This window comes from Aotus nancymaae, unplaced genomic scaffold, assembly GCF_030222135.1.
Source record: "Aotus nancymaae isolate 86718 unplaced genomic scaffold, 86718_ANA_hifiasm-v0.15.2.pri h1tg000079l, whole genome shotgun sequence".
NCBI lineage: Eukaryota > Metazoa > Chordata > Mammalia > Primates > Aotidae > Aotus > Aotus nancymaae.
The window spans coordinates 7485083-7497907 of NW_026988494.1; positions in this window are offsets into that span (position 1 = coordinate 7485083).

Below are 12825 nucleotides of genomic sequence, written 5' to 3' on the forward strand. Positions count from 1 at the left end.
GCAAACAGTAAGCGATGAATATCTGAAAGAGGTAATATTCCACTACACAGTTATTTTTGCAGGACATTATGTATTTTCTATATGCTACAGAATTGGTTGTTTCCAGAAGGATGTAAAATGTGCTCTCTTTCAAAGCTAGGCAGTAGATAATTATTTACAACTTGTTCCGGCTACTCTTGTATCCAGTATTAATGCAGTTAAATTGAGTACAGTATAAGACTTTACTAAGCAATGGACCCTTAATGCATCCTTTCATGTTGCTACTCTGGAATTTTAATTCACCTACTATATGTTACTAATATCATACTCAGTAAAAGATTAAATGTTATTGAACTAGACTAGGATCAAGAGAAGGATATTTGCTCTCAGTTCTTCTATTCCATATTGTACTATGGGCCCTAACCATTTCAACATGGCAATAAAAATAAATAAAAGGCATACAGACTGGAAACAAATAAATAAAATTTTTTTCACAGTCAATATGATCATGGACATAGAAAATTCTAAGGAATCTACTTAAAAATCTACTATGACTAATAAGTGAGCATAACAAGATTTTAGAATATAAAACCAGTGTACAAAAAAACAGTAATTACACTTCTATATACTAATTATAAATATTTTTTAATGGAAATTTGAATATGTCATACAAAATAGCATCGAGACAAATATATCCAAATATATTTGTGGCTTATATTGCAAACTGCAAAATATCACAAATAGAAATTAAACAAGACTCAAATAAATAGGTATAACATACTAATGGATTGAGGATTCAACATTGTTAATATATCGACTCTTCCTAAATTTATCTATAGATACAACACAATCCCAATTAAAGACAGCAGGATATTTTCGGTAAAATTTACAAATTAATTCTAAAATGTCTTATATGTAGTGAATGCTATGAGGTACCACCTTTACTATTTTTCAGAAATAAAGGAATTAAAGCTTTAGCTGCCTACAAACAGTCCTAGGATGTGAGCTCCATCTGGGAACTGCCTCAGCTGAAGAAAGCTGCTTTACCTAAGATCATACCCCCTTCCCGGGGCATCCTATATTCAGTAAGTGATAGACACAGAGGTTTAAAGCCCTGGCTGTGTCATCCCAGCTCAAGATAACTTGAAGGTTATTCCATCTAAATTCCCTGCAGCATCCATTGAGGCACTCTATTTGAACTGCACTACACAGTGACTTGTTTCTCTGTCAAATCCTGTTTATTTCTTTGTTTTCTCTTCCTTTATACAGACTGGATACCAAAAGCATTCCCTGATAAACTTCGGCATGCCAATTTCTAAGTGTCTGCTTTCTAGGGAATTGCACTTGTGATAAGAGTCAAGGTATAGAAGTCACAGGAACTTGACTTGACATTATAAACAATGACCTGACAATTAAAGTGGTCTGATAACATAATGTTCCACCCTGAAATGCAGTCAATTTCTTAACAAGGAGTGATCTAGTAAGGAATGCCAGAGAGATTGTGGAGAATTTCTGATTCAGTAAAAGGATATAAAAACTATGTAACTAAAACATCTATTCCAAGTCAAAAAGCTTCCAGTCTATTACAGCCCAACTAGGTTTTCTGATTTGGGACAAATAACTTATTCATTTAAGATAATTTCCTTTTGAGAAAAATAAGGCATTAGAAGTTCCTTGTTGTCTTGTGATTTTATAATTTTTTTAATTTAATTTTTCCATAAGTTATTGGGGTACAGGTAGCATTTTATAACAAGTTTTTAAGAAAGGTAACGCTGCTATGACCCCAGTTTCACAGGTAATGAAAAAGAGGCATGAAAGGTTTAGTCCCATGTCTATCACAGCAGAAAGAAAAGACAGAACACTCTGCTAAACTCCTGGCTTTCTTTGAGATGCTCCAAGATCCTCTGAAAAGTGTATTTGCCAATACCCAGCCTATTATAATTGATTCTAGTTTAGTTACTTTCCTCATATTTCTCAAACTTCCTCTTTAAAATGCCATACCAATACCTTATCTTCATGCCAACTGGTATATGAAAACATCATGTTTGTTTGCTGAAAGGTTTTCTGGAGCTCAGCTGGAAAGTTGAAGAAATTCTATTTTAGTTTCTGATATTGGGAAGACTCATGTTGCTCACCAAAAGACAGAGATTGAGAGACAGAGAGAGAAGCTTTCTCATTATTTTTATTATCCAAAGTTAATCTTAAAATCAATGATATGGTAATATGATATTATGCTAACAATATTAACATAAATGTTAATATTTTTGAATAGTACTTTACAGTTTAGTAATAATTTTCATGTGCATTATTATATTTACATGTATATTTACAAGTGTTGTAGGAGTTACCTTCTCACACTTGCCCCACATGTGCCTGGCAACATGGCCACCCCCACATATCCCCACGTGTGTAGAACATCATGGTGCCCTGCATTTGCATATTAAAAGGCTAGGGTGGGAAGGCCAGTATTTCACAGGCTTTGTGGTGAATTACATGCCTAGCCAAACCAATCCCCTGAGCCCTATGCAAATCAGACACCACCTCTTCCAGCCTCTATATATACCTGGCTGGTTTCCCCTTCACTTGGGGTTCCCGCTCTAGGCTTTGGAGCCCTCCTCCCTCTGTCTCTGTACAGGGGAGCTTCTTCCTTCTTTCTTCTTCCTTTTTTCTTGCCTATTAAACTCTCTGCTCCTTAAAACCACTCCATGTGTCCGTGTTGTTTTATCTAATTCAACATGAGACAAGAGCCCTGCTGTTCCTCCACTCATGGGAGCCATATCACAAACAGAGAAGTAATGATCAATAAGTAGTAGTAATTATTATTATGTCCACTAAGGAAAGAGTAAAAATAAATAAATTTATTCTGTAGCATATAATATAGAGATGAGACACTGAAAATAATGTCAGCCACATGGATTATTAGACTTTGAAATGAATATTATCTAATTTTTTCTCAGAAGGATTTTTAAAGGTGGAGTAAAAATGAGTCACATGTGACAAGGAAAATGTAAGGATGTGTGTGGAGCCACCTACTTAACAGTCTCTTAAGGCTCTGGGAATAAAATCACACACCCACCAATACTTCCTAGACTATTTAAATGTATAAACATCAGAGGATCAGCCCAAAAAAATTTTTCTGAATTTGTCTTGCTAGACCATTGAATATAATAATAAATCTCCATTAAGTTTCAAAGATGCTTCTGGTAAAGTCCAGGAAAACAATGTAGACAATATTGCAGCTTTCATTGAACGGTCTTCCAAATCATTACAAGGAGACCTTGTATTTGATCCTAATCAGCAAAATTATTTTGTGATCATTAGCAAATGTCTCTGATCAACTAATCAATTTTAATATTAATTATGGCATATTCAGGAAGTAAAAAATACAACTTGAACCCCATACTTTAAAAACACTCCTTGGATATTCCACCTTCTCTGCAAAATTTTTTGCTATTGTGCATCTTTATTTGTTTGAATAGCAAAAAAGAAGACAATCCACTTGGCAAACAAATAAGAAAATTGGAGCCAAGCATGGTGGCTCATGACTCTAATCCCAATAACTCAGGAGATGGGAAGATGGCTTGAGCTCAGGAGGTCAAGGTAGTGAGCTATGATCAGACCACTGCACTCCAGCCTTGATGACAGAACAAGACCCTCCCACACACTCTGCTTCTAAAAACATTGGCCAACACCTATTCTTCATTTTAAGATTCTATGAGGCTAAAATTACACAGGGATAGCCCTAGATTTACCTTACATTTTCTAGAGTATAAGAACACAGGGTGGGAATATATACTGTATAAACATAAATAAAAACTGTAGCCCAAGGTAGCTGCTAGCTGCCTAACATTAATTCTGGTTGCCATTCTTATTCTTCATGAGTGTGGTTAAAAAACAAAAACACAACCAAAACCAAAATAATACATATAAGATGTTGAACAGACTACTGAATTTTGCTTTTTACATGAAGAAAATTATCATAAGAAGTAAAGGGTGGTTCCAGTTCAAGATGATAGACTGAGCACTCAGGGCAGCCTCTACTTCTGATACAAGTTCCTTTACAGGCTCAAAAAGAAAAAGAAAAAATATGTTAGTGCAAAAGTAATTGTGGGTTTTTTTCAATTAAAATTGCCAAAACCACAATTACTTTTGTACCAACCTAATAAATAAATCTATCTCAACAATATAAGCAATAGAAAACAAAAAATGGATACACTACCAGCACTCTAAAAGGCGGAAAGCAGAAGACTGGAGATGGGAACCACAGCCAAAAATGCACCTAAGAGAATGGAAGCTACAAAAGGCAGAAAAAGCACCAGTGACCTCATGTCTGAAAGTAGTAGAAACTAGAAATAGGCAGAGTACAGGCAAAGCAGGTGGATCTTGGAGTACCACAGCAGGAGTAACCTACACACCCTTCATCTCCTCTCTTCTCTCCTCAACCTGCCCAAGAGGCAAGCAACAGAAACTAGAAAATCTTCTTCAGGTGGAGGAGAGTGGCAAAACACTGGGTCAGAGAGACAAAGTTGTGCCTCCAGCAACTGTCAACTTTCAGTAGAAATGGTGAGCCCTGGGCACAGAATTTTATCTACTTGTTTTCCCATTCAAAAATTGGTCCTCTTTCTCCTACCAAGCAGGCTTAAAACAGATAACAGCCTTTTCTGAGTTTAATAGGGACTTTCAGTTATGAAGATGTACAAGAATCATCAAATATTTAGAGAAAGCCAATACCACAAATGAACAATATGTAACTCAACAAAGAAAAGAAATATATATGCAAAGCAAGAAATTTGCAGTAGTAGGACAAGACTTTTTATCGTTATAGATAATATTCTCCAAAATATATAAAAAATTTCATCCCTAATTAAAATCAATAAGAGATTGAGAAAATTAAAATTTTGACTATAGAAATAAAAATTACCCAGATTAGCTTTCCCTAACCTGGTAAATACAGAACAGTTACATAAATACATAATTTCTAATATATAAAAACTACAGAAAGAGGGAAAAAGATTGACATCATTTGCCACTCGAAAATGCTGCCTGAAAAGAATTATTAGAGGATGCAATAAGCAGGGGAATGAGAAGAGAAACAAAAGAAAAAAAAACAAAACAAGTTAAACTACAAGAAGAAAAAGTAGAGTTAAAAACGTAATGATAAGAAACGAAGACTATTTGAAGTTGTCTAAGCATGTTGACAGGTTAGAACAATAAAACCGTAGCAGCTATCAAACTCAAATTTCAAATTATATGAAAATGAGAAAGTGCAGAGGTACCTATCTAAATAATAGGGAACGCTAGGATACTGAATAACTAAACTTTGTAAAAAAAAAAAAATCAAACAAACAAACATAAGTTTGTATGATAGAAATTTACTGATAATTACTTAGAATAGCATTATCTTCCAAACCATTAGAATGAGAAAAAAAAATCAATCTAACAAAAAACTGGAAAGGAGGTAAACAGCAATCTATAGCAAGTGAGGAAAATAGAAAACAAAGAGTCTCAGAAAAAAAGTTAAATTCATCATTAGCTATAATACATATGCTAGGGCTAAACTATCTATTAAAAGATAGAAATTCACAGATTAGGTTAAAAAAAAAAACTTGCTATGAATTATTTATAAGTGGCATCCTTAACATGAAAGCACACAAGAAAACCAAAAATAACAATATGAAAAAGACATCTTACATAAATTATAACAAAAGTGTAAGCCAAAGGCCAGGCACAGTGGATTACACCTGTAATTCCAGTACTTTGGGAGGTTGAGGCAGGAGGATCACTTGAAGCCAGGAGTTCAAGAGCAGCCTGTGCAAAAAAAGTAAGATCCCTTCTCTCTGGACCAAGCAGAAGAAAAAATTTTAGAGCCTAAGGATCAGTCTTTCAAACTAGCTCAGTCAGACAACAAAAGTAATGAAAAAGGAATTTCAAAAATGAACAGTCTTCAAGAAATATGTGATTATATGAAGCAACCAAATCTCTGAATCATTGGCACTCCTGAGAGAAAGAAAAAGAAAACAATCTAGAAAACATTTGAGGGAATAATTCAAGAAAAGTTCTCTAATCTTCCTGGAGAGGTAGACATCCAAGCAAAAGAAATACAGAAAACACCCATGACATACAATACAAAATGAACATCACCCAGGCAGATTGTCACCAGACTGTCCAAGGTCAATGCTAAAGGAAAAATCTTAAAGACAGCTAGAGGAAAAAGGTCAGATCACTCACAAAGTGAAATCCATCAGTCTAACAGTGAACTTCTCAACAGAAACCTTATAAGCCAGGACAGACTGGGGCCTATTTTTAGCAGTGTTATAGAAAAAAAAATTCTAACCAAAAATTTCCTATCCTGCCAAACTAAAATTCATAAGCAAAGAAAAAATAAAATATTTTTCAGACAACCAAGCACTATTACCACTAGACCAACCCTTATAAGAGATCCTCAAGGAAGATATAAAAATGGAAATGAAAGAACAATACCTGCTCCACCAAAAAAAAAAAAAAACCAAAAACCAAAACAAAACACTTAAGTGCATAGCCCACAGACCCTATAAAGTAACCAAACAATAGAAACTGCAAAGCACCACCTAACAACTCCTCGACAGGATCAAAGCCTCACATATCAATATTCAACCTTGAATGTAAATGGTCTAAATGCCCCCACTTAAAAGGCACAGAGTGGCAAGTTGTATAAAGAAACAAGACCCATTTGTCTGTTGCCTTTGAGAGATCCATCTCACATGTAATGACACCCATAGGCTCAAAGTAAAGGGTTGGAAAAGATCTATCATGCAAATGGAACACAAAAAAGAGCAGGGGTTGCTATTCTCATGGAAAAAACAGACTTTAAATCAGCAACAGAACAAAAAAGGACAAAGAAGGACATTACATAATGATAAAGGGTTCAATTCAACAAAAAGACTTAACTATACTAAATATGTATGCACCCAACATGGGAGCACCCAGATTCATAAAACAAGTACTTTTTGACCTAGAAAAGACTTACACAGTCTCATAATAATAGCAGAGGACTTCAAATCCCACAGATCACCTTAGACAGATCATCAAGGCAGAAAACTAACAAAGAAATTCTGGACTTAAATTTAACACTTGATCATTTGGACCTAATACACATCTACAGAATACTCTATCCAACAATGACAGAATATAGTCTTTTCATCTGCACACAGAATATACTTCAAGATCAACCACATGCTCAGCCATAAAGCAAGTCTCTAAATTCAAAAAAAACTGAAATCATACTAACCATACTTTTGGACTACAGTGGAATAAAAATAGAAATTAATACCAACAGATATCTCAAAACCACACAATTACATGGGATTTAAACAGATTTCCTGAATGAGTTGGGGGTAAACAATAGAATTAAGGTAGATATCAAAAAATTTTTTGAAATAAATAAAAACAGAGACACAACATACCAAAAATCTCTGGGATGCCACGAAAGTAGTGTTAAGAGGAAAGTTTATAGTGCTAAATACCTACATCAAGAAGGTAGAAATATCTCAATTTAATAATCTAACATCACACTAAAAATACAAAAACAAACTAACCCCGAAGCTAGGAAAAGAAAAATAACTGAAATGAGGGAAGAACTGAACAAAATAGAGAACAAATATCCATACAATCAGTGAAACCAGAAGTTGTTTCTTTGAAAGGATAGATGAGATCAATAGACCACCAGCTAGGTTAACAAAAAGAAGAAAATTGAAGATCCAAATAAGCACAATCAGAAATAAAAAGGTGACATTACAACCAATTCACAAAAATATGAATGATCCTCAGTGACTATTACGAACACCTCTAGGCACACAAACTAGAAAAGCTGGAGGAAATGGATAAATCATAGGAAACACAGAATCTCATGAATTCGAATTGAACACGATTCAATTCAAGATTGAATCAGGAAAAGATTGAAACCCTGAAGAGACAAATATGAAGTTCCAAAATTGAATCAGTAACACAAAACACTACCAGCACAAAAAAAAAAAAAAGTGCCCAGATCAGATGGATACACATCAGCCAAATTCTACCAGATGTACAAAGAAGAGCTGTTACCAACCCTACTGAAACAGGAGGAGGGACTCTTCCTTAACTCATTCTATGAAGTCAGCATACTCTGATACCAAAACCTGGCAGAGATACGACTTAAAAAGAAAATTGTAGGCCAATATCCCTGATGAACATAGATATAAAAATCCTCAACAAAATACTAGCAAATTGAATACAGCAGAAGATCAAAAATTTCATTCACTATGATCAAGTAGGCTTCATTTCTGGGATACAAAGTTGGTTTAACATATGCAAATCAACAAATGTAATCCATCACATAAAGGTAATTAAGAACAAAATTATCATCTCAATAGATGAACAAAAAGCTTTCAATAAAATCCAACATCACTTCTTGATAAAAGTCCTCAGAAAACTAGGCACTGCAGGAACATATATCAAAATAATAAAAGCCATCAATGACAAATCCACAGACAACATCATAGTGAACAGGCAAAAACTGAGAGCATTCTCTTTAAGAACTGGAACAAGACAAGATTGCCAACTCTCATCACTCCTATTCAACAGATTACTGGAAGTCCTTGCCAGAGGAATCAGGCAAGAGAAAGAAATAAGAGGCATCCACATAGGTAAAGAAATCAAATTATCTCTCTTTGCTGATGATATGATCTATACTGAGTAAGCCCTAAAGACTCCTTCAAAAGACTACTGGAACAAATAAGCAACTTCCATAACATTTCAGAATATAAAATTAATACACAAAAATCAGTTTCATTTCCACATACTAATAACACTCAAACTGAGAGCCAAATCAAGAAAGCAATCCCATTTACAACTGCTGCAAAAACCATAAAGTATCTAGGAATACCTCTAATCAAGGAGGTAAAAGATCTCTACAAAGAGAACTACTAAACACTGAAGAAAGAAATCATAGATGTCACAAACAAATGAAAAAACATTCCATGCTCATGGATTAGAAGAATCAATGTCATTCAAATGGCCATACTGCCCAAACTACAGATTCAATGCTATTCTTGTCAAGCTACCAATGTTATTTTTCACAGAACTACAAAAGAAACTATTCTAAAATTCATACAGAACTAAAAAAAAGAGCCTGAATAGCCAAACCAATCCTAAGCAGAAAGAACAAAGCTGGAGGTATCATATTACCTGACTTCAAACTATACTATACAGCTACAGTAACCAAAACAGCATGGTACTGGTACAAAAACAGACACATAGACCAATGGAATAGACTAGAGAACCCAGAAATAAAACTGCATTTCTACAGTTATCTGATCTTTGACAAGGTCAACAAAAATAAGAAATGGAGAAAGGGGTCCCTATTCAACAAACAGTGTTAGAATAGCTGGATGTGCAGAATAAAAAAACTGAACCCCCACCTTTCACCATTTACAAAAATTAACTCAAGATAAAATATTTAAATGTAAAAGTTCAAACTATAAGAATCCTAGAAGAAAAACTGAGAAACACCATAGTGGATATCAGCCTTGAGAAAGAATTTATGACTAAGTCTTTAAAAACATTCGAAACAAAAACAAAAATTGACAAGTGGGACCTAATTAAACCAAGGAGCTTCTGCACAACAAAAGAAACTGTCAACAAAGAAAACAGACAACCTAAAGAATGGGAGAAAGTATTAGCAAACTATGAATCTGACAAAGGTCTAATATCCAGAATCTATAAGGAACTTAAACAATTGAACAAGCAAAAAACAACCCCATTAAAAATGGGCAAAAGACATGAACAGATACTTTTCAATAGAAGACATGCAAGCAGCCAACAAACATGAAAATATGCTGAACACAAATAATCATCAAATAAATGAAATCAAAACCACAATGAGACACCATCTCACACCAGTCATTTTGACTATTATAGAAAGTCAGAAACAACAGATATTGGCAAGGCTATTGAGAAAAGGGAATGTTATACCCTGTTGGTGGGAATGTAAATTAGTTTACCCACTGTGGAAAGTAGATTTGGAGATTTCTCAAAGAACTTAAAACAGAACTACCATTCAACCCAATATTCCCATTATTGGGTATACATCCAAAAGAAAATAAATTATTCTATCCAAAAGACACATAAACTCATATGTTTATTGCAGCACTATTCACAATAGCAAAGATATGGAATCAACCTAGGTGCTCATCAATGGTGGATTAGATAAAGAAAATGTGATACATATATACCATGAAATACTATGCAGCCATTAAAAATAACAAAATCACATCCTTTGCAGCTACATGAATGCAGCCTGAGTCCATTATTCTAAGCAAATTAACCTAGAAACAGAAAACCACATATAACATATTCTCATTTATAAGTGGAAGCTAAACAATGGGTACTCATGGACATAAAGATGGCAACAATAGATACTTGGGACTACAGCAGGGGAGGTAGAGAGGGGAACAAGGATTGAAAAACTAATTATTGAGTACTATGCTCAGTACCTGGGTGACAAAATCAGCCATACCCCAAATCTCAGCATCACACAATATACCCAAGTAACAAACTTGTACGTGTATTTCCTGAATCTAAAAGTTAAAACAAAACAAAAACTGGAAATAGTAGCAAGCACCAATACTGCAAAAAAATTAGGAATGAATAACCTTAACAAAACAATGTTAAAAAAGCCCCCTCCCACCAATAAAAGTTAAGTAACTGAAGATAACAAATGTTAGAGTATGAAGAAAAGGGAACTCGTATACACTATTGGTAGGAATGTGCATTGATGTGGCCATTATAGAAAACAGTATGGTGGTTTCTAAAGAAGTTAAAAACAGAACCACCACATGTTCCAGTAATATATCTTCTAGGCATCCCCAAAAGAAATGAAATCAACACCTTATAAAGATAACTGCACTTCCATGTGTTCATTGCAGCATGTTCTACAATAGCCAAGATATGGAAACAACCTAACCTCAGTGGCCATTGACGGAAAAATGGATAAAGAAACTGTAATACATATATAGAGTAGAATATTCTTCATCCCTAAAAAAAGAATAAGATCCTGCCATTTGCCACAACATAAATAAGCCTGGAGGACATTATGCTAAGTGAAATTAGCTAGATACAGAAAGAAAAATAGTGTATGATCTCATTTATAAGTAGATTCTAAAATAAATAAATATATATACAAAAATAGAGACGATAACCTTGGTTTCCAGGGTTGGTTGGGACAGAGGAGTGTGGAAATGAAGAGACATAGATCAGAGAATACAAAATAGCAGATATAGGGACCAAGATGGCAGAAGAGAAGGCTCCACTGACTGCCTTCTTTGCAATGACACCAATTTAACAACTATCTACACAGAAAAAACAGTTTCATAAGAACCAAAAATCAAATGAGCACTCATAGTACCTGGTTTGAACTTCATATCACTGAAAAAGGCACTGAAGAGATAGAAAAAAAGAAAAAAAAAGTCCTGAACTCCTGACATCACCTGTTCTTTACCCTCTGGCAGGCATGGCATGGTGCAGACAGCATCTCTGGGCACTAGAGGAGGGAGAACACAGCAACTGTGAGGCATTAAACTTAGTGCTGTCCTCTTGGAGCAGACAGGTAAACTGGACCAAACTCAGCTGACACCTGCTTACAAGGGGAATATTTAAACCAGCACTACTCAGGTGGGGATATCACAGATCCCAGAGGTCAGACCTTGAGTTCCTGCAAACCTCACCACCAAGGGCCAAAGTGCTCTGTACTTGAAAGGCAACGTAGGTCATAAGGACTGCAACAATTAGGTGAGTCCTAATGCTGTACCGGGCCCTGAAACAGTGGACTGGGGGGCACATGACATACTGAGATACCAGCTGGGGTGGATAAAGGAGTCCTGGCATTACCCCTTTCCTAACCCCAGGCTTCACAGCTCGCAGCCCCAAAAGAGAACCCTCCCTTCTACTTGAGAAAAGGGGAGGGAGGAGTTGGGAGGGCTTTGTCTTGGATCTTGGATACTAGCTCAACCACAGCAGGATAGGGCAGTCATCAGAGTCATGAGGCCCCTGTTCTGGGACATATCTCCCAGATGAAATTTTCAGACACACCCTGGGCCAGAAAGGAACCCATTGCCTTAATAGAAATAACCCAATCTTGGCAGCATCCATCTTCTGCTAATTGAAGAGCCTTTGGTCCCTGGAAAACCAGAAGTGATACCCAAGTACCACATCAAGGACCTTGGGTAGGCCATTGAGACTTGTTGGCTTCAGGTACCAGAACAGTCACAGGGTAGGTAGAGCACTAAGAAAGCTCTTGGGCTCCCCTGTTCCAGGACTTGACTCTTGGGTAACATTTCTGGTTCTGCCCTGGGCCAGAGTAGAGTCCACTGCTCTGAAAGATGAGTCCCAGGCCAGGCAACATTCACCACAGGTTGACTTAAGAGCTCTTGGGCTTTAAAGGAATATTGGAGGTAGTCAGTCTGACAGTACTACTTCTGGTCTGGGATGGCAGTGGCTATGGCTGAGGCTCCTCTGCATTTGGAAAGAGGAGGAAAGAGTGAGAGTAATTGCATCTTGTGGTTTGAGTGCCACTTCCTCCACAGTACAATAGAACACCAGATAGGCTGCTAGGTTTTTAACTCTAGTCCCTAAATCCTAGATAGTACTTCTGGATCCACCTGGGCCTAGGGAACCTCGCTGCCCTGAAGGGAAGAATACAGACCTGATTGGCTTTGCAACAAGCTGATTGTAGAATCTCAGGGCCTTGTGTGAACATAGGCAGTAGCCAGGGAGTAGTTACAGAAGACCTTGGGTGAGACCCAGTGCTGTGCTGGCTTCAGGTCTGACTCAGCA